Source organism: Falco peregrinus, chromosome 4, assembly GCF_023634155.1.
Source record: "Falco peregrinus isolate bFalPer1 chromosome 4, bFalPer1.pri, whole genome shotgun sequence".
Taxonomy (NCBI): domain Eukaryota; kingdom Metazoa; phylum Chordata; class Aves; order Falconiformes; family Falconidae; genus Falco; species Falco peregrinus.
This window is the reverse complement of record NC_073724.1, coordinates 54,714,321-54,739,120: the sequence shown is the minus strand read 5'-3', so window position 1 is coordinate 54,739,120 and position 24,800 is coordinate 54,714,321. Positions and strand designations below refer to the sequence as shown.

Genomic DNA, 24,800 nt, shown 5'->3' with positions numbered 1-24,800 from the left:
CATTTCCAGGATCAGCTCATGGAACTTTTTCAGGCTACGGACTTTCAGCTTGCAGTAGAAGATGGCATCTCTGCCACACTGAGGGACCATCCTCAGGAGCCCTGGAAATCAGCCTTTCCCCCCACAACTGATGCCTGTCTGGCCAGCAGAGAGTCATCAGGTGGCTTGTCAGGGTGGCAAGCACACTAGTGTTTAAGTGTTAAGCTCTAGCAACCTTTTGTGGGTGCTGGCCAGTAAGTAATTGATTTACACTTTGAAGTTATGTATATGCAGCTTGCAGCCTCTTTGAACCCTAGTAAAGATGTCTGAACAAACTGACCCAAAAAAATGGAGTGGACAGGGAAGTGTCTTATTTCTACTTAAATATGATCATTACACCAACATATATAGCATTCATTTATGCTAACACGAGTAAGCTCATATCCATAAATCAAAGACAAGAATAAAAAGAGTAATTAATATTCTCTCTTTTGTACCTATTCTGTGCTTGCTTTATAATTTGTAGCAGATGGAAGCCAAATGTTTCAAAGAATCAAAACCAATTTTATAAGATGGTTATCTTCTCTAAATAACTTCTCCTTAGACTGCCAGTTATCCTTACGATTTTAATCTATAAAAACATTACTGTTGGAATATGATAATATTTTGAGTAGCTGCAAGCAAATCCATGTTCTTGAACCTTCGTCCATATTCCATGTCTGAAGATTCTTCCTTTTAATACCACTATCTCATTGTTTAATTTGTCTTTGGAAAAACCTAGAAACCTTTGTGCCACAGCAATATTCTCACTGTCTGCTAACAAGCTGTTATGGCCCTATTTATGGTAGATTTTTGTGATTTAGATCAAAATCTGATTTTTAAATATATTTTATTGCAATGGTATGTATAGTACATTATGAGTAGTTCTAACACAAACCAATGTCTGTTTTTTCTCTTTGTTAAGATTTAAAGAATTTCTAAGTCAATATGTAAATAAATGAAGGTGAAGATACAGAAATAAAAGGAATATAACTGAGTGAAGTAGAACAGAGAAGCACGTTAACAAAATAGGCTTTCTCTTAGGTCACAATTCCAAATATGCATTTAGGAGTAAAAATAAACAGATGATGATGGTGGGACAGAAGCCTGTGGCAGGAAGGAAGCTATGGTGTGTATCCAAAACACCTAAATAAAGAAGACTGATAATAAAAGCTCTTATTCATAAATGCACAGAAACAGTTTCTTGAATACATCCTCAGGTTGCTTAACCAGGGCTTCAAAGCATCTAATATCAAAAGTACCGGATACAGATAAATTGTATTTAATTAAAAAATGCAATGCAATGTTTCAAGTGGCAAGGTTATCTTCAAGTTTCAAGCAATGATCTATCCTGATCTTTCCTCAAGTAAACATCTAGAAAGACTTCTGAAAGAAAAAATAGGAGAACAAGTATATTCGGAAAGTGAATCTCTTGAATAACTAATTTGCCAATCAGGCTGCCACTTAGAAGCTGCAGAGAAACCATTCTTTCTTGGAAATTATCTAATACATTGCTATTGCTGGGAGCAGTCCTACAGTCCTAGTATGTCAGTACCATTCTAACAGGGGTAGCTCCTACCTCTTAAAAATAAATGAGAAGAAAGTCAGGCAAGTTGAATTAATCTATCTATAGACAAAAGAGTTTTGTCTGAGAAGTTTTATACGTCAGCCCTGAAAGAAAGGTTCACAAACTGACCTGTTGTGATGATTTCAGGAATTTTGCTGGGAATTTTTCTAAGAATTGAGTGTGCGGTTTTTGAATGGCTACCACAATGGAGGAGTGGTTTATAGCAAGTGTTTTTGAAGCAAACAAATGCTTTCCCTTACTTTGGTAACAAAGAATGGCTAGTGTTTGTGTAATTCCATGTCAGAAGTACAAAAAGTGTGCAAAGCTAGGAAGTAGGTAATGCTACTGTAAAGTTGTGTGGGGAGGCACATAGTGCGTACTTTGCACTTCACATTTTATGAAACCAAAAGTTAAATGCATGGTGTAAAATTTGCAGAGGCTGAACTATATAGTAATTACGATAACTGGGGATATTTCTCTCCAGGGAGTGAGCTCTAATAGTTAAGGAGTGAGTTGATGTTAAAATAAAAATCTTCCTATGCATTGATTAATTAAATTAAAGCAATCCAGGAGGTTTATTGCATAGTAGTAAGGCACATGATTTGTACTTTATATGGGCCACAGTATATATTTATTTATAAATTTATTAACAGTCATATATTTGTTTACTGGGACTGCAGCAGGACATACCCTCTCATCTGAAAATTACAACTATGGAAATGAACACCTAAGTGGAAAGATGTGTAATCCTTTTAATTTTCATATTGCCTACAACAGCAGCAGTCCCATGCTCTGTGATGCTTCCATTTCCATTTCTCGTAGCCACCAAAAGGAATACTTACTCAAATGTAACTCAGGCTAATAGCAGCACACATGCATGAGGTATTGCTCTCCAGAGACATGTCAGAGAGTGCCCTGGAGTTCTGAGTGAAGTGTTCTGGCTCACCATCCACTCTGTCAGTGTCTCCAGACCTTTGGGGAACAACGTCTCACATCTGGTCCTGAATTTCTGCAGAGGCCGAGTATGTCTTCAGTTGGCAGGCGTAAGGCTGTGTTTGGTGGTAGGCAAAGCATCCTGGGGCCCTGTTCTGGTGTTGAGGCCAACTGTCACAAATTGGCTTGCAACTGGTTCTTACCCTTCAGCAAAGGGCAACCACATCCAAACCACCTGCTGGAAGTGGTGCCAGGGCTGCACTAACTCTTGAACTATGCTTGGCAAAGTCCTATTTGGCACAGACCAAAGCTGTGCCTGAAAGTATTCTAACAGTGTAATTTTGTAGTATAGCTGATGGACTTCCCCTGCCCAGGAACTTTCCCTGACACTGTTTAATTTATTAGTATACAGCCTGTATATATACTCTGTGTGTGTCTGTGTGTGTGTGTGTGTGTGTGTGTATGGCTCAGTAACAGAGTCCCAAGAATCACTTGCATCACTGAAGCAAGTAGCAGCTTGCAGAACAGTGTAGCAGGTCTCAGGTGAACCCATCAGGACTGCATGCAGTGTAGCGAGGCACTGTGGCATAACCTGACATTGCTTCAGCCCCAAAATGCAGCCGAGGTTTAAGTTGCCTGCTGCTCTGCTAGGGGATGAGTACTGGCAAAACCAAACCCACCAAGTGTGGTCCTGTGGTCTGCATGGCAAAGAGCAGTGCTTCCTTGTCTAGTTCCCTCAGGCACTCTTTCCTTCCTTCTCCATCCCAGTCCAGACCTTCCTGGCCTTCTGCCCACTTCTCTCCTGCCCTCTGCTGAAGTAGACATAGAGCAAGGCGTGTGATCTTTTATGCCCTGTCTTCAGGCATATTTAGGAGAAAACCTCTACTGACTAGATACCCTTTCACGATGACCCTGAGGTCCCTGTGCAAATATTGCCTTTGCTGGGAGATATTCTCTTCATGCTGCAGGCTAATGGCCTGGGCTTAGAAGGGATGACTCTTTCCCTTGAGGTGCAGAGGTGGTTGACACTGGGTGAGGTGAGATTTGCCCTGATCTCTGAGGAGCCAGGTGGCAGCACACACTTCCAGAGTCATCCTATTCAGGTAAGATCTGAGTTATTTTCTCAGGATACAACTACTCAACACTTTGGCTCTTGGGCTCAATCCTTTTATCAGTATATTTAAGCAGAATACTATCGATTCAGAATTAGATTAATTAAGCTGTTTCTCCTCAGGAACCAATGGTGTTTTGATTGGTGCTGAGCTGCCTTAAGTAGCAGGTCACAGTGGTTTCCTCATGACCTTTGAACTGAGGACATTGCTGGAGTTTTTAGGTTCTGGATGTATTAGGTGATGTTTAGAGTTAAAAGTGGGTTTTTTCAGAGCCTTGTTGTCAAGCCTGGTAGAACAACTGGCTTCTGAAATCTGCATGGACAGACTCAAACAAAAAAAAAAACCCTGGATAAACTCATTGGTACAGGGAACATTTTCCAGGCTCGGGGAAGCTCCTCTGAAATTCACCCCCTGCAAGAGTCCTTTTTAAACAAGAGACTTCTAGCAAAAGCTCCTCTGCTTGTTTTGGTTGATGCAGTGTGACATGAGGCAAGCAGTTTAAAGGCTGAAGCAGTTGATCTGATGTTCATAGACTGACGCTGAAAAAAGAGATCCAAGTGTTTTTATTCTGAAATCATGTTCTTAACAGACTGATCAAAGTTATTTTTGTTATATTAGGTTGGAGGAATATGATGATGACATAGTGATAAAGCCTGTTTCTCCTAGGCAGCCTACCTGTGATATTTGTTTGTTGTCTTTCTAAGTATATTCTATTAATGGCATATATTTTTGCTATGTAGATGATTCAGTGTTAGAAGCCACTTTCCACACAGTTTATCCTGAGATTGTGTGCCATAACATTGCTTATACTGATACGAATATTACTAGAGCTTACAGTGGCAGAGAGGTAGCTATCTAAACAGGATAGTAAAACAGCTGATTACTTCCTGAAGCACCTCTTTAAATCAGGAATCCTCCCAATAAAATGCCTTTAAAAAAATCCTTTTAATATTAGAGCATACAACAGTTAATCACCTTCAAAAACTGTAGGTACGGCAGTAAAAGGAAGAAAATCTCTTTCCTCTTTCCACTGGTGCTTCATCCTTCTTTGAGTTTAAAGTGCAGGTTTGGTTTAGTTTTTTTAAATGCCTTTATTTAATAATGAATTCGAAGAGAATTTTCTGCAAAATTGAGAAGAAAACAAGGATGCTGAAAACCTCCTCTCGGTCTAGACTGCAATTTTTTGTGTATGGAGGCAAAATGTTTGATGTCATTCCAGAGTAATGTTGAACAACATTTTATCCATCAGAATTATCCAAATACAAGCAAAGGGCAACTCCATATTTCAGTGACCTGACTGGTCCCTTTGTTGGATGGCCAGCTCCACTTAGCTGTAAGTAGTCATATGATACAAAAGTGTAAGACGCCACAAAGTGAGGTGCAGTAAGCTTTGGAACCCATTTTTGCAGTCTTTGCTCGTTTGCTACTGCACTTGATCTTGTCGTCACCAGAAAAATTACAAAAGTCTACATCAATTAATTGTATTTGATCTATGTAAACAAGAAAAAAAAATCCCTGAGGCTGATACTTTGAGTCCAGTTCAAACTTGTTTAGATTAACTTCTCTTAATTAGCAACCTAAGTGAAAACAAAGCAAGGATAAAATCACTTTCTGTGTACCACTGATGGATGTGTCTTCAGTGAAGAGTTAACATGAATTATCCGTGCTTGAATTGCAGTGTTTGTATTAGCTCTGTTTGCATGAAAGTAACCACACTCTGAAATAACGCTTAAGTTTGTTTTGCCCACACTATGCTTGTATGTAATACTGAGAGTTGTGGATGGACATCCTATGGGTATCTTTACTGGAGCAAGCTGGAAAACAGGAAAAAACCAAAACATCCCCGATTAATTGCTTATAAGAAAAGGGTGACCTCTTTAGATGAGCAGAAGGCACTGAAGGACTGTATATCCTTGAAGTTTTCCCACGGAGCAAACATATGTCCCTGCTACAGGGAGATCAATTGTCAGACTGCATCCATTAGTGGGCCAGCCAGTTAGCTACAGGCTTCACCATGCTGAAGTTAGGATCCTATGTATGAGTTAAACTTGGGCAACATTTAAGCTAAAGTTAGCTTTGCAGAGACGTTCCTTCATTTGGGATTTGCACTCCCACACAATAAGATGCAGATCTTCTAGTATCTGCTTAGCGACAATAATATGTCAGATTTGGGATGAGCGTGTCTGCACGTGCTTTTGAGGTCAGGTGTCTGCTCAGAGTGGCAGTCTACATATTTTCCTGAGCCTTGTTCTATGACATACCCCGTTCTACCTATCCTCTGACATACGTATAAAACTTAGTAATTACATTAAAGACTTATCTTCCCTTCCCCAAAGTTAAAAAAATGGAAGAAGGTAACAGTTTGCAGAACAGATTAGTAAGCATGGCAGTTCATTGTTGAAGGAAATTGAAAATACTAGCCAGCCTTTCCAAATAGGAATCACTTAAATGAATGGCGTGAGTTTTGGAGGTGCTGAGTTGATGCAAACTCTGAATGTTTTTCATCCTCAAAAATCTGGCCAATTGCTTTCATGTCTCTATGTTGATGTAGTCACCCAAGTTTGACAGTTTTGGCTCTAAGGTTTAGCTTGACTGAAAACAAACTGGCTTCAAAACTGTAGGGGAGGTTAGCAGCAGCTGCTCAAACCTATGTATCCAAGAAAGTAAATCTTAAAATGTCAAATGGATTTCTTCGCATGAAGTCAACCAGCAATAAACAGGAACAGAGACATACCTGGAAGGGTAAAACCAGACCGCAGTCTTCTGCTTCTTGCTCAGATGATGTTTCTGAGCAACCCTGCCCTGGGTCAGGAGTTCAGGTGGACTGCCATACGGGAACCTGAGGCTTGTCATGATCTTAACAACATCTATGATTTAGATATTGCTCTCTTCAGTTCTCAGTGGAGGAGCTATGAGCTGGCACAATGATAACCTCTGTATCATCCCTTTTCAAAAAAATGAATAATCCTGCAGAAAACAAGAGCTGCTCAGACTGTGGCAGACTGGTAGAGAACTGCTGTAAGACATTTGCAATGCTTTGTGCATCTGCAGATAAAAGTTCAAGGTAGAAAGATAAAGGTAGTTAACAAGCTTTCCAATTGAATTTGGTACTGCTGAAACTCAAAAGCTAAGAGCAGAATTAGTGAACCTTTTGGATTTAAGTATTTGAAATTCTAGCATAAAATTATCTTTTGGTAATGGAAAAAATAGAAATTAATATTGAAATGATTCTGCATTCAAGAAATGCAAATCTGTCTTCAAGTTCATTTAGCAAAGTGACATTTAAATTACTATGAAGAATTGTGTGCACTATATGTTATTTGTAATTTCATAAAATGTTGGGATGAGATTGTCCTGGGATCAGCATGTGATTAAACTGATTATATACCTTATATACATGGTATGTTTCTTATTCAGTCACAATCAAAATACAGTGTACTTCTATTAATATAATAATTTAGATGTCATAAATGAAATCTCAGTTAAATATTTTTTAATTTCTATTCACAGCCTTCTATTCTCTATTAACAAAGTCATTCCTCTCACCTAAAAAAAGATTCTGCTTTTCCCATCACCACGATGGCTGACATCTGCTAGGATGACCCCTTGCCCTTAGCAGCAAAGCACTGCTATGTAGAAATGGACGACAGACAGATGCTCTTCTCCTGATTCTAAAGAACTTTAAAAATATGTATGGGTGCAGAAGAGGGCACCAAATACTAACCGTCAAAGCAGACACGGTTTTTCTCTCCTTAACACTCATGCTGAGTATTTTTCTTTTCCTCACTCTCAACCCCCGTGTATACATATGTGTCTTAATACTCAAAATAAGTCTTATTATTTTATTTTGAGTCCAGGAACACTTATATCCAATTTCCTTCAGGCCTGTTGATCTTCCTTTTCTCCTGTGAAAATAAGGGTGTGAGTAGCAAACAAGGAAAGGCTATGCTGCTGTAGCCCACGCCGGCACTCTGTGCCTCTCCTGACTGCCATCTTTAAGGTCAGACAGCGGAGATTAACTAAACCCAGAAGCCCACGTTTCAATTCCTGCTACACTTGCTGACCCGACCCTGGGTGTTATACAAGGAGGACTTTTAATGTAATGTGAAGACTCTATGGTTAAAATTACCTTAGGAAATTCCAAAAGTAAGATTTCTGGTGTGATATGTTAATGGCACTATATTGCACAACTAGCGCCTTCTGCATTTTTTATTGCTTTTATTGTTACGCCTTGTTATCTGTCACACATGCATTCTGACCCAGTTCTTCAAAGTAATTGAAGTCAAAATAGTCAAGGTTTCATCACAGCAATCCAGGGATAATTGAAGAATTACGAACTGATGATAAGGTGCACAGGCAGGGCAGAAGACAGAAATAATTACTTTGCCTGGTCATGGAATCCCTCTTGTCCCTGGGGCACAGAATTAGACTCCTCCATCATTGTTCTCTTTTCCTGGCCTGTATATGTTGGTTGCACTTTTTCTACACTGTGGCTGAATATCTGTAGTCTGGTCCATATATAATTCCCATGGAAAAAAGAAGTCCCAAATTAGAATCCTTTTGGTCTTGGGTGAGTGTAGTTTTCTTCTGGATTAGTAGAGCACCGAACTATGTGGGAACAAACTGCTTAGCTTGTGATGTATGAGAGCAAAGCTGTTCAGCGTGTGCAGAAGAGTGCTTTGGTTTCATGTCTAGGAAATTTCATGGCTGAAAGCAAAGGCAATGGTAGATGTTGGACTTACCAACATCAGTTATGCTGTGCTTGTTCAGAGAATCGAGAAACAAACGGATGATGGTGTGAAAGAACTGAAAAGATTATGAATCATCAAATAAAAAAATTAATATTACTACAGGAATGCAGATAACTACTGACAGTGGAATATTCTGGACATACAGTATGTGGAATGATTTATTTCTTTGTCTATCTGTCTAATAATACATGTGCCCAAAGAAACATGGAAAAATGTATTCACACTTTTCTGTACAAGGGACAAAAATCTGTACAGTACCCTTTCATCAGATCTGCATGTTGTTATGCCTATGCATACTCATAAGTCAAGCTTTAGAAAAGCTTGGGAAACAACATGGGGTGCTAGTAGCTCAGAGTCAGGGTCTAAAAATCTAGAAAAGGTACATAACATAGACTTGTCTGTAGACTAATAGTGATGCTCAGAGACTACTGATGCTAAAAACTTCAATCAGAAGTAGCTGTCTGTGTATGTTAACTCCAGGTACGCCTTTTATGGGGTCACTGAGGGATTTCTTAGGGTCTACTCCAGACTTGAGAAGGGAAAGGAGTCTTGGATAATAATTGTGCAAGCATCACAGTCAAATCATGGAAAGCTGAGTGCCACGGAGATACATTTTTACTTCTGCTGAAAAATTAATTCTTTTATACTGCAGCTTGACTTTTTGCTTCTCTCTTCTGGTTCCCGTCTTGGTTGCTATATTGCAACTGATATAAACTGCTTGTTTCCATTTTCCTGGTTCTTCACTGTCTATTCCTACTTGACCTATCAGCACTGCCAGTATGTTGACTCTTGCATTTAATTGTCCCGTGAAACCACAGTTACTGCCCACTTATCACACTTCCAAATAAACACTTCCATCCTTTCACTCAAGATTTCTCTTGGGAGGAACTCCCAGCACATGTCTGTGAACTGACCTCATGCGCTGCTTTGAAAGCATCACGATGCCTGCGGCACACGTAGAGGCAATCAAGCAGCTGGCTCCTGAGCACAGTTCTGGACAATGGCAGCTCACTCTTCCTTTGTGTTTTCCTATCAATATCTGTGTTCCCACGCATGACTAGTTTCATGCTTAGTCTGTCTCCTCTTTTAGGCAAGAGAGTCTTTTGTGATTTGTAGATGCAGCACCTCATTTTGCAGTATAGTGTGGGCTCCAGGTGAGAGTATAAGACTTAGCCAATCACTGTACTCCCCTGTGCAGGAAGACTGTCTGCCAGTTCCTGTACTGGATCTCCAGGCCACTGGCAGAGGAGGAGAGGGCTGGTTCAGGTGGCCCTTCCGACCCAAATGCTGTACAAAGAATTCTCCGGAGCAGATGGAAGTGAAGGGTGGGTAGGGTCAGGTCCCACTTTCTCACTATTGTAATGGCCCTTTGGTTTGCGAGAAAAGTTAAAGCTGCCCTCCGCAGCTTTTATTTGGAAGCTGCTGCCTGGTGATCTGCCCCATCTGCTTCATCTAGGCGGTGAATCAAGCCTGTTGTACTTAAACCATTGACCCCTACTCTGAGAAATACCAGAGAAGAATAGACTTTAACTAAATCTTTCAGTAGCACCCTCTCCCCTTATTTTTCTCCCTCCCTCCCATTGTTTTGAAGCCAAGTCACTTTTTGTTTGCTGGAAGAAGATTAAACAAAGGAACCCACCAGCGGCGCCGGGTTTTGTTGACGCACATGTTGGCTGTATCACTCAGGCAGCCTTCCAGCAGGTATGCCCGTACAGCTGCAGAGCCATTCACTGCTGAGCCGTAAAACTGCTGGCAGGTCTCACCATCTGTGAGGAATACTGTGTGAGAACTTCCCTCCTTACTGGATGGTTTTCAAGACAAATGCCACCGCTGACCCCATTAAGATAGCCAGCGTTCAAGAAGCAGCATAAGGCACTGCAAGGCTGTTCTCTTTTCTGTCCTGGCTGAGTGAGTCATGCAGTTATGTCAATGTTCCCACATCAAAAATACTTGAATGCTTGTGACATCACAAAACACTTAGTAATTGTGAGCCTCTTCCCATCAAGTGTCTGGGACCTGTGGCAAAGATTAGGGTGGGAAATAGTGGAATTTTTAAGCTACACTGCTACCATTACAGGAAAGAAAATGGGAGGGGAAAGAAAAGCAAAGCCAGCCCAAGAGCTAGCACTCAGAATCTTGTTTGGTACCATGGCACAGTCTCTGAGGAGAAGTAAGTCTCCTCTGTACCCACAGATTTTGGTCTTGCTGTCACAAAATCGAAGTGCTTTCTTCCTCAAAGCCCTTGCCAACAGCTCTCCCATCCAATAGTGTATGAATTTCATTTCTAGCTGATTCTGAAAGATACTGAATTAAAAGTAATTTGAAACAATATCTGACTGTTGCAATGCAAACATCTGTAGCTAAGCCCAGGGCCTCCCTACAAAATATTGGTTTGGGTATCTCATAATCATATAGAGCAAAAAGATTTATTTCTTCTCCGTCTGTTCAGTATTCAGGTTACACAGCTAGCCAAACATTGTTACCCAAACATCTTTGCTTTTATGGGAAAAAGTACATTTAAGTATGAAAAGCCAAGTCATTTTATCTAAAGAGACAAGTTGTCTTCTCTATTCTTTTCCATAACCAGTGTAAGTTTCATCTGCAGCTGTAATAAATGTGCACAAGGGGAAATAACCACTAGGCTCCTAGTTCAAAGGCCACAGGCATCAGTGAGACATCTTCCCTTGCCTTCAGTGGTTCCTGGATCATATCCCAAAACCTGACCTCTGACTTGACAAAGATAGTTACTAGCCTTTCGTTCAGTTCAGTGATGCTTAATGATCATGTCTAAGATATGTTTGAGCAGTTCTAGGATGGCATGAGCAGGAAATACACAGAGCAGTAACATGATTTAAAAAGATAATAAAAGTTATCTGACATTTTTTAAAGATTAGCTCACACCATCCAAACTTTTTAATCCAGATGCAGCTAGCTGTTACGGTTGTGTTAGCCATCTGGTACTATAGTCTTTGGCTGAAAACAGAAGCAATACATATCACCACTGTTTTTTTGTTTCCAGGAAAAAGCAACGCTGTTTTTATGATCATCCATTCATTTGGTATCAAGCACATTTCACACATGAGTTAACTGGAGACCTGCAGTTGATATATTCTGTGGTAAGAAGGGCTTTATATGGCTGATGGTAGAAGCAGAGATGAAGAAGGAAAGGTTGCAGTTTCAGTGTAACTGAATATAATATCATTGGGTTTTTTTTAGCTTTCCCTTCATAAAAAGATTCTTTATTCAGTGACGCATTGTCTCATATAACAAAAAGGTTTGTAGTACTTTCTGGTTTTGCAGTTCAAAGCAGATAGCATCCTCAGCCATATTTTGCTAAGCATAAAAACATCTATAATTGCTTTCCACTAAAATGCCCAGCAAACTACAAGTAGCTTATTTTTGAATATTTACACACTTGAAAATATATTATTTTGTTCAAGTAACAGATGCATGCAAAAAAATTATGAGCAGTAGAGAGCAGAAAGGAAACCATGAAGGCAAAGGACATGGTAGCTGCTTAGAAATGGTATTTGTGGTACACAGCAGTACCAAGTGACATAACCCAAGGAAACTTCCTGGCTTCTTGTTGCAGCGGGATTCAACTAGATGACCTTTAAAGGTCCCTTCCAATCCAAACGATTCTTTTTTGGATTTTCCAATCCAACAGTCTTTTCAAGAAGAAAATAAGTGCTGCTGCCACACCATGGAGTGAGGGACACAAGCTCTGCTGTATCTTCTGTGTCCTGGAGACAGGAGTAGAGTTGGAGCAGGTCTGTAACCTCAGGTTTCTCTGTGTCTTCTGGAAAAAAAGCTAGCACGCAAAAGGATGGAAGAAGATAACAAATCCTGGGTTCCTAGTTTGTAGCTTTCTTTGACTGATGCACAGAGTTAGGAGGTGATGCAGCCTAACAAGGATGCTCAGCTATTGCCTGCCTGGCAGCAGTTGCACCAGCTTTTTGGAGGACAGAGTCCAGCTCCCTCACAGGTTGCCATTAAAAATGCCCCCACTCTCTATTTCAATGAAACAGATCTGTGTTTCTGTCAGGTTGGTGTGTGGGTCCCTTCTCTGCTCCCAGTTATGTCCAAGCTGACCTTCAGTGCTCTCTGTTGAGAGGCTCATTGCTACAGCTCAGCTCCCAAAAAGCTGACTAGTGTGGAGATTTTCCCTGTGCCATGTCTTCTGTATCAGCGTAAGAAATTTCACACCCTCGAGGGTCGCTGTCAGCACTTACTGCCTGACAATTTTCCTCCAGGGCTATTGGTGGCCAGGAGATGGCCTTTTCCTGAGCTGTCACTCAGCTAAAGTTGATCTTGCATCCCACAGTGTTCAAACACCCATCTTCACCTTAGGCATGTCATCCAGCTATTGTGTATTTTAGGTACTTGTCACCTCAATATCTAAATCCCAAAGGAACAACTTAAGCAACTGAGGGGAAGCTGGAACTGGGGGCAGATTTCAGTGGAAGCTACTCATCTAACCCACCGAGGTGTCTGAAACACTTCCACTGAGGTATATATATCTTAAGTATTTGAATAGCTTAAAGGATCTGGGCTTAAGTGCTGATGTGACTGTTGAAAATGTCTCCTACGTCACTTACACTTTATTGAAAAAAATTAAGTGTTAAATACAGAGAAACTTCAGAAATGCTGCAAATATATATATAGCTGCACAGGCTTCTCTGAGCAACAGCAGGTTATACCAGCTCGTGTAGCTGCTCACATGTCTGCAAAAATGAACAGATCAAGAGGCCCAATAATCCAGATTCCTAAAACCCCACTGGAAAAATATTCTAAGTGATAGGAGCTAACATTATGACAATGGGAATTTACCCTTGGGATTAAAAGAGTCTGCCACATTGCAGGTAGATTAGCGGGCAGCTGGATTCACCCTGTCCATTAAGATCTAATAGGACATTCTGTTTCTTAATAGGTCAAACTTTATAAATCTGGTCTTCAGGATGGTTCTCGGGAAATGTTCTGCATGGGCAAGCTCTGCTACAGTTGAAACATAGAGCTATGCCTGCACTTCTCAGAAATGGTGAGCTGCAGCACAGAGAAGGGTAAGCTCTGCTTTTTGCCATTTGCCTACTGCCCGCTCGCAGTCCAGCTGACTGCCACGCAGGCAGGCTCTCCAGCATGCCTGGGCATCCCCGGGAATACGGCTTAACGTATGATCTGACGCGCCACCCAGCAGCCATGCCTGCAAGCCTGCAGTTGGCGCAGCAGGCAAGGCTGATCTTGAGGGCAGACTTTGGCAGGCAGGAGAGACATCCCCTCGAGGGAAACCCCATGTGTTTCATTGAGAAGGGAGCTGGCAAACACGCCTTTTACACGGTCCCGCTATTGCCGTTTACAGTTTGTAAGCAATGAGGGTCAGACTGCCTTTTTGTGGTGTACCTGCAGTTGTAAAGCATCAGATCTTCTTTGTTATTTTTCTGTCTGTGTCTATATTTGTGCTGCATGAATCCACTGTCTGCGTCTGAAGAAGACTTGCTAGTGGTATCAGGATTAAAAGGAGTCCCCAGCCTGTCCTCTGACTGACGGAGCTGGAAATGTCTGCTCACAGCTGCCTGCTTTGCACTCAAGTGAAGCAGGAGCTAAATCTTGTGCCTCATCCTCAAAGTGCCTGGCAGTTTTTCTAGCTCTGCAAACACTATCACTGATAATTAAAAAAGGAAGAAAGGGAAGAAGAGAAGAACGAACAAACAAAACGAGTAATGTCCAAAGCAAATAAGGAAAGTGATGGCATAAGGCGAGGCAGCGGGTGAGCTCTCCTGCCTTGCTCTGCTCAGGGCCTTGTCCATCCTCCCACTATCATGGATTGGCATGGTGACATGATGGGGAAACAGCCACATTTTGGGGCTAATATACATCCTCCATCCTCCCCATCACAGCTGCATCTGGCCCTGCAGTGGGTTATCCTCTCTCCAAATGTTCAAGTCATTATCAGTTTGACAAATCCAATATATATAGAAAGATCTTGAGGCAAAATCTGTATTTCCAGAAAACGAGATTCCTATACCATCTGCAGCTAATTGTTTCATACCATATTCGTCTCAGTCCTGCTGAGCCCACTCAAGGCCTGCTGAGCCCATCACTTACCCTGGTTTTACACTGGAGGAGCTCCACTGTCTTCCGTGGATTAACACGATTAACACTTTCGTGTGAGAGCAGAATCCAGGGATGAAGGAGCATCCACCACCACCATTACAGATTGCCCTGTCATCACCTTAACACCGACTGGGATACACTTCAGTGGCAAGCACTGAGTCTGGTTTTCAGGGGAGCGGGAGGGGAGGCAGCCAGCCAAAACTCAGGTTGTGGTGAGGAGGGGAGAGAGGCGTCACTGCCTCTGAAATCAGGTCCAAACCACGGGGCAAGGATGTGCCCACTGCAAAGGGCTGTGGCAATGGCCCCATGCTCCCCTCTCATCTAGGGTGATTGGCAGCATTTCCCCTCATTCAAAATTAGAGAGAAAAACAGAGCTCAGCAGTAATCTCGATTCTAGAGCCTTGTTGAAACTCTAGACACACATATCTGACAGATACAACAGAGATTAATGAGCCGTGACCAGAAGTTTGATTTTTCTGTCAAGTGCTCCCATCCGTTTTTAATAAACAGGGGAACAACATAAACTCCAGTGCCTGCTCTCCACTGTTTAAACTGGGAAGGTTGCTTTTGGTGCCATGTGTGTCTGAGCTGAGTTATGACTCCAAACCACTGAAAAATGCAGAAGTTTTGTTGGGCACTTTTTTTCCCGTTGGCCCTTTTGTGGCTACTCTTGTGATGAGCTTTGCTCCTTGTATTTTTTCTTTTCTTCTCAGCATGGACTGTCTGGTGTTTTACTGCTGGAAACTGTCAAATGTATTATCATGTTTACAGCTAAATGAGTTCAATTTAGTGTCGTTGGTGTATTATCTGGAGCACGTAAATGCCTAAAAAGCCCACTGCTTTGTTTTAAACAGTGCTCTGCTTTATTTTTTTACGGGGTTTTGGAACATGGCTTCCTCATCCCTTCCAAGTACAACGGGCTGAGCCAGCTAGAGCAGAGCCCGAGGAACGTGCCGTAGCCTCTTCATGCTTCTGGTTACTTACATTACGATCAGGCATTGCTCTCATAAAATAATAATCAGTACATAGACATCTGAATTTGTCAGGAATTCGTGGTAAAGCAGTCCCTAAGGATTTTAAGCCACAGAAATGTGTTTGAGAATTCCTCTATTTTTATTTCTCACAAAGCATGATAGAAGCCACAAACAAAACAAAAGACTGTCAGAGGATGTTTTATACCCTGAGGTATTTATGGGAGGGGAAAAAAGAGTGAGAGAATGCTGCCATAAATCTAACTGGCCACAGAATGTCACTCTTGCTCCATGCAAATAAAGCTGAAACGAAATTTACCTGGTAATATAAAACCTGAGTCTTAAGGAAGGCAGCTCAGGGAAGCTCTTCCCTGTAGAGAGATGAAGTACAGCTACACAGGCATGTACGAGTGGGCATGCACACCCTCTCTCGCAGGGAACCGAACGACATGCCTGAAATAAAATTCCTTTGTAAACCACTGGAGCTCTGATCCACGTCTACATCCAAAGCTGAATCCTGCAGATGACTCTTCTCCCGAAGGGTCTCGCCAGTGGGTCAGAGTTGGGGGACTTTGTGGGAGAAACCCCTTGGATCCTAATAACCCTTCCCACACTGAGACAGGCATGCACAGAAAGTCCCAGACTGTGTGTAGGGCAGCACTTCAGTCTCCCTGCTGAACACACCTGATTTTCAGTAGGATTCTGGCCGTGAGTGAGGTCCTTTCTGAGATGCAGGATCAGGGCCATGGAGAAACAGGCTGGGCTATATTATTTCAAACAAAAGCTGCTCTTGGACAGAAAGCACTCTCAGTTTCAACACATGAAATAAAAGCTGCCCTGAAATTGAAATTGTCCTTGACTTGATGCTGCCGACGTCTGAAATTGCCACTAAATTTAACAGACCGATGCTTAGCATTTAATTGCCCCTGAAAAGTCACCGTCAGGAAGGCACAGTATCAAAAAAACAAATCTTTTATTTTTAAATCAGGGCTTTGTTTCAAGTAACAGGTACCTGCTTCTTCAAGCCATGACCTTGACCTGGCTAGGATGCAGAGGTCACTCCCCATGCAAGGGAGCGACCCTACCATGGTGTCACCTCTATGTAGACGGGGAAGGCACTAGCCGCAGGGCACCTCCACATTTCTCCTTTAGGAAAAAAGCTTTTCCTGGGGTCCAAATGAGACTGGGGAGGCAGAGCAGGGATTATCTGCTGGCCCCCAGGGGTGGAGAGGTCTAGCACTGCAGGACCAGGATCCTCCCATTTCCAGCTTGGTGAAAACTTCTCTGGAGGAGGTACTAGAGCTGCATGATCTGTCTGGGGTCTGCTGAAGGCACATTTTTACAGATCAACAGAGGTGAAAGAAAATGGTTTTCTGCTCTTACCATATTTTGTGTAACTGCAAGAACTCTGCCTGTCTCAGATTGGCCCCAAAAGTGCAAATCTTGAAAAAAAATGAATATAAAGAATACAATACAGGATTTTATATTGGATCAAAAAGAAGTTAGTTTTGAAATGTTGGTCTTTGGTAATCCTTGAAGTATTTTGACTTAAGGGGTTTTTACCGTTGTTTTTGGTGTAAATTTACTTATTTAAAACAGAAGCTTACTTTCAGTCTAAATATTACATCTTTTCTTTTGAAAGTATAGAAAGAGGATATTTTGATCATTTTAAAAAACATTTTCCAATTTGAATATGGCATATTCATTAAAAAATCCCCTCTCCTCCCTAAGGCTTTGATTTTGACAAATCCACATTTTCCACTGAAAAACATTTCCCAGAACACTTCCCAATTTTCTCTAATATTTACATCTGTTCTTCTCTGAGAACGTGTCACAGCTGTAGATCAACAGGAATCGCACAGAACACAGTTGATTTATGGTCACAGTAATACTTCTAAATCAACTTGCATTTAAGAGTAGTGAATAGTACATGTCCATATACCAGCAATGTATCATAAGGATTTTGTACTGCTTTTATATTTTTTACATTTCTTTTGCATAATTATACACGATTCATGTATAATTGTAATTTTTACAATTATTTTACATAATTACATGTTATTAGAGCTGTTAAAGACTGCGAGCCAGATCCTCAGTGTTTCATGCACCCACCCTGACGGCATCATCTGTCTCCAGAACTGGGTGACTTGGACCAAAAGGAACTACTGTCCTCCGAAATTAGGACAACCCTGTAGCGGTACATGGTTGTGAAGTGGCAAGGAAAAAGAAAACTGTTTGTCTCTGCCACTTTTGTCCTTAGCAGCATTGGCCTTGTATCATGCGATCCTGCTTAGACATGGAGCTCCCAGGGAGTCGAATGAAATCCATGGGAAGCTGTGTGTTGCTCTGCCTTCCTCTCTGGCCCCCAAACCACAGGCACTGGGATGCAAGGCAAACGTACTAAGGGGCTTCCATTTAGTCCCAGAATATTGATTCCTCTGCAGAAAAAATCAAATTTTCCACGGGCTTGGTAAATAAGGGGAGGAAGGGTCCTGCACGCAGCAACCATGGGGGCATTTTTTTCACCAGGCAGTTCAGGCATTTTCTCCATAAGAGCAGTTGCTTAGTGGCACACACTACCCTCTGTGAAGGTGAATGTTAATAACAAGTTTAGCTCCTGGGCGTTGCCAGCACCCTATTTTTGGCTGGCTTTCTGCTCCTCAGAGCCCAGGAAGGCCTCTGTCAGCTGAGACACGGAGGGTGGGGGCATACCTTGCTTCCCCAGCTGGATTATCCCTCATCCCCTCTGCATTTTAAGAGATTTGGTGGGCCTGTTAACAGCTTCTACCTGTTTTAAGACCTGTGACAGGAGGCTGAATGGCTCGCTTCATGCAGCCCCGTTTGCCCGCCGCTCCTACTAGCAGTGTTGACATGATTTATGCAAATCATAAAATGTGGCAGGGTGACCTCACGAGTGTCCAGCTCTCCTCACGCACGTCTCCAGGCAGAAGGGCTAGTATTTATAAACAGTGGTATATTCACGTCTCAGTGACCTGCTTTATTTACACTGCTCGCGCAGGGCTGCTACCACACAAATGAAATATTATTCCCCGCCATGTGCATTTCGGTTTTCTGTCGGTTCTGTGTTTTCTTTCATGAGTTGCCCTCACTGCCAGTGAGCTTGTCAGCAGCTCTCCCCTGCACGGGGCTGGGGAGAGGGGAAAGGAGAGAGTTACGTTCACTGCCATTTCCAGGGCAGTGTGGTGACAAATAAGCACGGGACCCTCAGCTGGCAGAATAGTGAAGCCTGCAAGCTCTGCCTCGGTTTCCACAGCCTGGAGGGGAGTGAGTCTGTCCCCCGACACTGACAACCAGTCAGGCTGCCTTGACACAGCCCTTCGTCACAGCCAACGCCCCCGCTTGCCTTTGCTCATGGCACCCCAGCCCATTGCATCCTCTGCTTGCTGTGCTGCAGCTGGTGGGATGCTGCCTCCTGGGAGATCCTGGTCTTGGCTGTGCATTGGTGAGGGCAGCTGAGAGTTAGTCGAGCCATCATCAAGCTTCTCAGGCATATGGATATGGCTGAACCAGCTGGAATTTTCTAGCAAAATCATCTTTGTGCAGTCATTTTGAAGGAGATAGCCTCCAAAGAGCTCATTTCTGGCTCACAAATTAAGAGAAAAATGTCTGTTTTCCCAAAATAATCATAGTAATGAACTCAACAATAAAAGCTGCTTATCACCCTTTTGGTTTTGGGGAGGGTTTTTTTTCATATTTTCTTTTTACCACTGGTTAAAAAAAGGGAAGGAAGGTTTAATGCTTTTTAAGATAACGTTTAAAGTTTTGCCTTTTTCATTATCTCCCCAGCTTCTGCCGTTTTGAAAATGACTTTTTTTATTATTTTGTTTTCTCATTGAGATGTTTATGGTAAATATTAACTTATGAGCAAGTCAAGGAAATCGGTAGCTGGAATTCCGTCAATCTTAGAAGGCTGCGCGCATTTCAAAATGAACTCCACGGCCTGAAGCTCCAAAGGAGAAAGAGCTCTCTATTGCCTTCACTGATGGAAAGGGAAAAGTATCTCATAAAAAAGCTCCGTTTCTGTAAACTGCATATGCATGACTCCTCTAGCAGCACTTGAACAACATCTAAAGCATGGGGCCCCGGAGTGCTCGCCAGCTTCTGGATTTGGATGCACATTCTGGCCACATCCTGGCTGTGTGCAGGGATGGGACCTGTGTCTAAAATGGATCTTCTCTCTCCTGTCCTGTACCATGGCTGCCACGGGGAGAAAACACCCATGTCTGGACAAGGATGGGACAGTCAGCTCTGTGAAATGTGATGGAAATAAGGAACATCTTTCCAGTGTTTGTTAGAAACCATAGCAGGGGCAGAGCTAAGGAAAGATCAGGATTTGGGCAGTCAGTTATTTGTTGGGTACCCCAGGAAAGTTTAGCTGCCAACCTGGGGTCATGGGCTGTGGGATGGGGGAGCAGCCCTGCTGGGGCCAGCAGGCACATCTGGAAGCAGACATTTAGCTTGCAGCTACAGCGCGTGTGTTGGGTTTGGTGTGTGTCTGGAAAAGTGTGCTGTAGGGACCATCACCCCTGGGAATGGGGCGGGGAAAGCGGGAAGAGCCAGATGACTGAAAAAACTTGCTAAGGGAAAGTACTTTACTCTTTATGTGCTTGCATATCCTTTTACCTGGCCTCCCAGGTTCACAGCTGCATTTGCTCTCCCCTCGTAAAGGTTTCCCTTTTTTTGTTTTCTTTTTTTTGTTGTTGTTCCCAGAATGCGATGAAGAAATTTCTGTTTGTAAAAGGCATTCAGCAAGGCCCTGGTTTGCTGTTTGGGATCACAAGGTGGTTTAGTTATTTGTCAGAATGCACTTACTGAAACATGGGCCCTTTTGCATTTCCCCATCTTTCAGAAGGCTTTAGGAAGGGTCTCATTCTACCCACACTCCCTCATAGCAAATAGCACTTTTTTCGTAGCAGCAGTGGGATTGCCTGTACACAGCCTGCATAAATAGAGACAGCAGAATCTGGCTTCAGGAAATTTTCAATATTCTTGACGTATATAATAAATTATTTTGGAAATCTAAATGACACTGAAATGAAAAATTTCCCCATTGAACCAAAGGGAAATTTGGCTGGGGAAACCTCACATTTAGTATTTGATATCTTGAAAAATATCAATATTCTCTTCAGCTTCTAGCTGAGGAACTGAGACCACATTGTAACTCTTACAAGATGGATTTCCTGCTCTCACTCAAGGGGTTTTCCCCATAAAGTTCGGTAGGAAGTGTGTTGAGCCTCATTAACTCTCATCTTGTTGCTGAAACCGTGCTGGAAACTGTTGGAGGTGTGTATTAGGCAAAACTACTTTGGCTGGATGTGTGAGCAGCAGTGAGGAGTTGCTGTGAGGTGAGGTGAACCAACGTATGGTGAAAAGCAAAGGCAAATCAAATACAATTGCAGAAGGAGGTTTGTCTCTGGCAATACATACTGTATCCCATTGTTCTTATGTGTCAGTAGCTAAAGTCCAATTTCCTTTCCAAAGTCAGGCAGGACTGAGTTGGGAACTGAGGAGGCCATTTCAGAGCGCTGTACTTTGAGACAGCTGCACCTTTATTCCTGTTATATTTAGTTGACTGTCCACAAAATCTCCATAATGTCTCTATGGATCTCAAAAAAAAATACTTTGCTTTTGTTCTCTCCATCATCTGTTTTACCCTGGCACTGGTCTGTTGGCTTCTGTCGAGCTGCTTCTCATTTACAGAGGGGTGCAGGATAGGAGAGTTAGAGACTTTGATTTTTTACACACTGTACATAGTCTTCCTTTATCCTTGCTCCAGTCTAGCTCTCAGAGAAACAATTAGAAAGTCAACTTCAGGATCTGGCTCTGAAAACACTTCAGCATCTCCTAAAGAGAAGACAACAGGAGCCAGCAGTGCTTAGGATACTGCATCTCACAGGACTAGACTGCAATCTTGTGCACATTCTGTCTGTTTTATTCCCTGGCTCAGGGTTGGGATAGCCCACGTACATGACTCCAGATGCTAGCAATATAGAGTACATTGAAAGCAGAGTTGGGCCAAAATGTTCTCTTTGAACTCCTTTAGGAATATGGGAAACTACAGATTGAGATTCAGGATATAAATTTTCCCAATGGAAAGACTGATACAGTCAACGCTATTTCTAGGCAGAGGGAGAAGGCTGGGGAAAACCTGCTCCCCTCCAGCGTATCTGCTGCATGATGTGAGCAGTGATGCTTTCTAGCCTAGCATCAGAAATTCTGCCTAGGATGCCATGTACATTCCACCACTGAAGGGAGAATAACGGTATTGATGTCCAACTGCGCGGGCCTTAACCTTTTAGCCCCGAGGGACCGCTTGGAGTTTTGTCTGAAGAGCGCCCGTAGGGTCAGGGCACAAATTTGCAGGTGCAAAATAGCATTCGCCACTACAGATCACAAAGGTGCAAATGTCACGTTCTGCTCTTTTGCTCTGCCATCCACCAGACTGCAGGCAGAAAGCCGGGTGCTGTGCAGAGCTCCGGGAAAACCTGTGATCCTAATTGTTTAATAATGTTCCAGTCAAAAGATATATGTCCTCCTGCTTCTGTGATGTGCATTTTCATTTTCTGACTGGGCTCAGACACCACCTCTTTCTGACAGTTTCTAGAGTCATGACCTTCAGAGCCTGCGTGTGGCTTTTCTCTCTTTCTGCATCCTAGAAGTCCCACCGAGGAGGATAGATTATTTCTGATTGCACTGACACCTGCATTCTTTTACCTTTCTGTGTTCCCAAAGAGCTGTAATATTTACCAACAAGAATCTCTTCTCAATCTAATCCCGTTCACATGAATATCACATGAGACTACCGCCTGCAAGAGGGAGCCTGAAGATGTAGTGCATGTTTTTGTGCTTACCATCTTCCTTCCCTTGTCCTTATTTTGCCTTCAAAGGGGCTGTCTGTGCAAGAAGGGCACAAAGACATGGGCTTTGGAGTGCAGACCTGTCTGAATGAACTTAACAGTGAGTGCAGCTGAATATTTGCTATCTGGAGAGCACGCAGTACAGTGATTACATTTATTAAACATGTCAGGGTAATTTCCAAACTCCAGCACTGCCACAGCACTGTGAGAGAAGGCTTGTATTGCTGTACGAGTTCAGCTTGTCTGCCAACATGGCTACCCCTTCTGCAGGTGTATGAGTTACAGCCCAAGGCAAAAATATCCATGCCTTCCCCAAAGATCTCATGGTGCTTCTGCAGGCCAGATGGTTCCAATTTGAGGCCTACGCTCGGTGATGTAGCTGTATTGAGTTTCTTCCCTGAAACCAACAAAACCTGCTTTAGCATTTTGCTTGGATTAAAATATTTGTCCCTTTTTTCACAGGGCAGAAGAGGGACTCCTGAAGCCACTGAAGGAAGGAAATCATTACAGGGTTCTACAGAAGTAGGTCATGTGCTACAGCTGCTCATAGTTTAAGAGGAAGAAACATGGGACCTCAAACATGGAACATGACTCCTTCAAAATGCTTGAGAGCAACCCAAGAAAAACATCCTCAGAGGCTTATTTAATAAACATTATCTATAATAGTCTCAATGTGTGCTCGTGTTTCCTTAGGAGTTTGCACCTACTTCCCAGAGCTAACAAGGTTCCAAAATGGAGCGCAGAATAATTTAATGAAAAGGATTTAATAGTTTGTGTTAAACCTAATACGGTCCATTAGGAGCTGTCATTTTATAAACAATGAAGGTATGTTACTCTCTCTATTGCTGTAAAGCCATTCCAAACAGGTTCTGTAAACAGTCAGTAATGAACATGCACAAAAGACAATTAGAGCCACATTTGAAAAATGCGCTTCCCTGCACATTTGATTTCTTTTTAAGTAAACTGAAGAGGAGCATATATGTAGGGATATGTATGGAGCATATATAGATGGATAAATGCGTAGCATGAAGACCGCATATGTATGTATGTATGTATGTATATGTGGATTTCATTAGCAGTCATACAATGTTCATTATCTTAAAAGCACTGCTATTTCCATAGCTCAAAAAATGCCTAAAGTGAACTGTTAAATCAACTGAAAAGTTTTTAATTATAGTCAAAGTGTCACTTCACTGCTGCTTTTTTTTTTTCCCAGCCAACTAACATTTTTGTGAAGAGTCAACCTGTTTTCTTTAACAAATGTGAACACAAAAGATGATGGACCAAAATAGTGTTAATTTCAAGATGCAGAGTTTTTTTTTCTTAATGAGACTTCATGTAACCATAAAACATGTATGTAAGTTAAAAAAGGGACTCTCCAAGGCTTGGGGCTTCTGACGCTTGCTGCCGTTTTCCACCGGTGTTATCCCCAAGGATGGCAACACTGTTGTAAGCCACAGCTTAAATCAGCCTGAGGAGGAAAGGGACAGAAGAGCTACCCAACCCAGACACACACCCCCTCCCCACACCCCCGTTTTTTGGAAGCCAGGCAAGAGTGAAGTATGAGAGAAATCAGACCTAACGACTACAGGGGAGTTACTTCTGGTGTACAGTGAGGTAAGTGTTTGGAAAATCAGGTCCATAAAGTGCCTTTATTCCTTATTACTACATGATCTAGAAGCAGATGAAATATTCAGAAGATGACTAACTTGGTAAAAGAAATGGATACAACCTTTTTATTTATAAAGTGAACTTCTCATTAAAAAGGGGCAGCTTTTTCAAACAGCATTTAGATTCTTAGTCAAGAAAACAAGCAAGAAGGAAACTTCAGACTGAGATCACTCTGTTACACGCTTACCTTATAAGGAATTATCTGAGCTACTTCTGCGAGGTTTGTGCAGTGTCTTAGGACTGCCAGGTGCTTGAAAGCCAGGTATATGGAAATCCTACTAAAAAGCTAAGCAGAGACATGTATGAAGAAATAGAATCAAATCTGGGTAAACAATTGCAGCAAGTGTTAAACAATCTTCTTGAAAGCTTTGATTATTCAGTATATTTTGCTGCTGCTTCTTACAAATGGAACAGGCTGCCCAGGGAAGTGGTTGCATCACCATCCCTGGAGGTATTTGAAAGACACATAGATGTGGCATTTAGGGACATGGTTTGGTGGTGAACTTGGCAGTGCTAGGTTAACGGTTGGACTTGATGACCTTAAAGGTCTTTTTCCAACCTAAATGTTTCTATGATTCCATGATTATTTGAACAGAGGGTTGGGCTGAGAATGAACATTGAACAAGACAAGAAATCCTACTTGAAATCCCATATAAATCGTAAGGAGGATGAGGCAATATTATCTGTCTTTTCACATGACAGCAACACCAATAAATTACAGGGAAAAAACCACAAATGTGCTGTTTGGGTATTCCCTTCTCTCCTATAGCATGTTTAATTTCTCAGGT

The 24,800-nt window shown here is 42.2% G+C and overlaps 1 long non-coding RNA gene across 1 annotated transcript in view; it reads left to right on the top strand.

The window, feature by feature from the left end:
• LOC114011434 (uncharacterized) overlaps positions 1-23,009 on the top strand; it is a 32,743-nt gene extending 9,734 nt beyond the window's left edge. The window contains exon 3 of the long non-coding RNA XR_003553323.2: positions 22,804-23,009. This is a non-coding gene — a long non-coding RNA (uncharacterized LOC114011434). The remainder of the gene's footprint in view (positions 1-22,803) is intronic.
• The last annotated feature ends 1,791 nt before the right edge of the window (positions 23,010-24,800 follow it).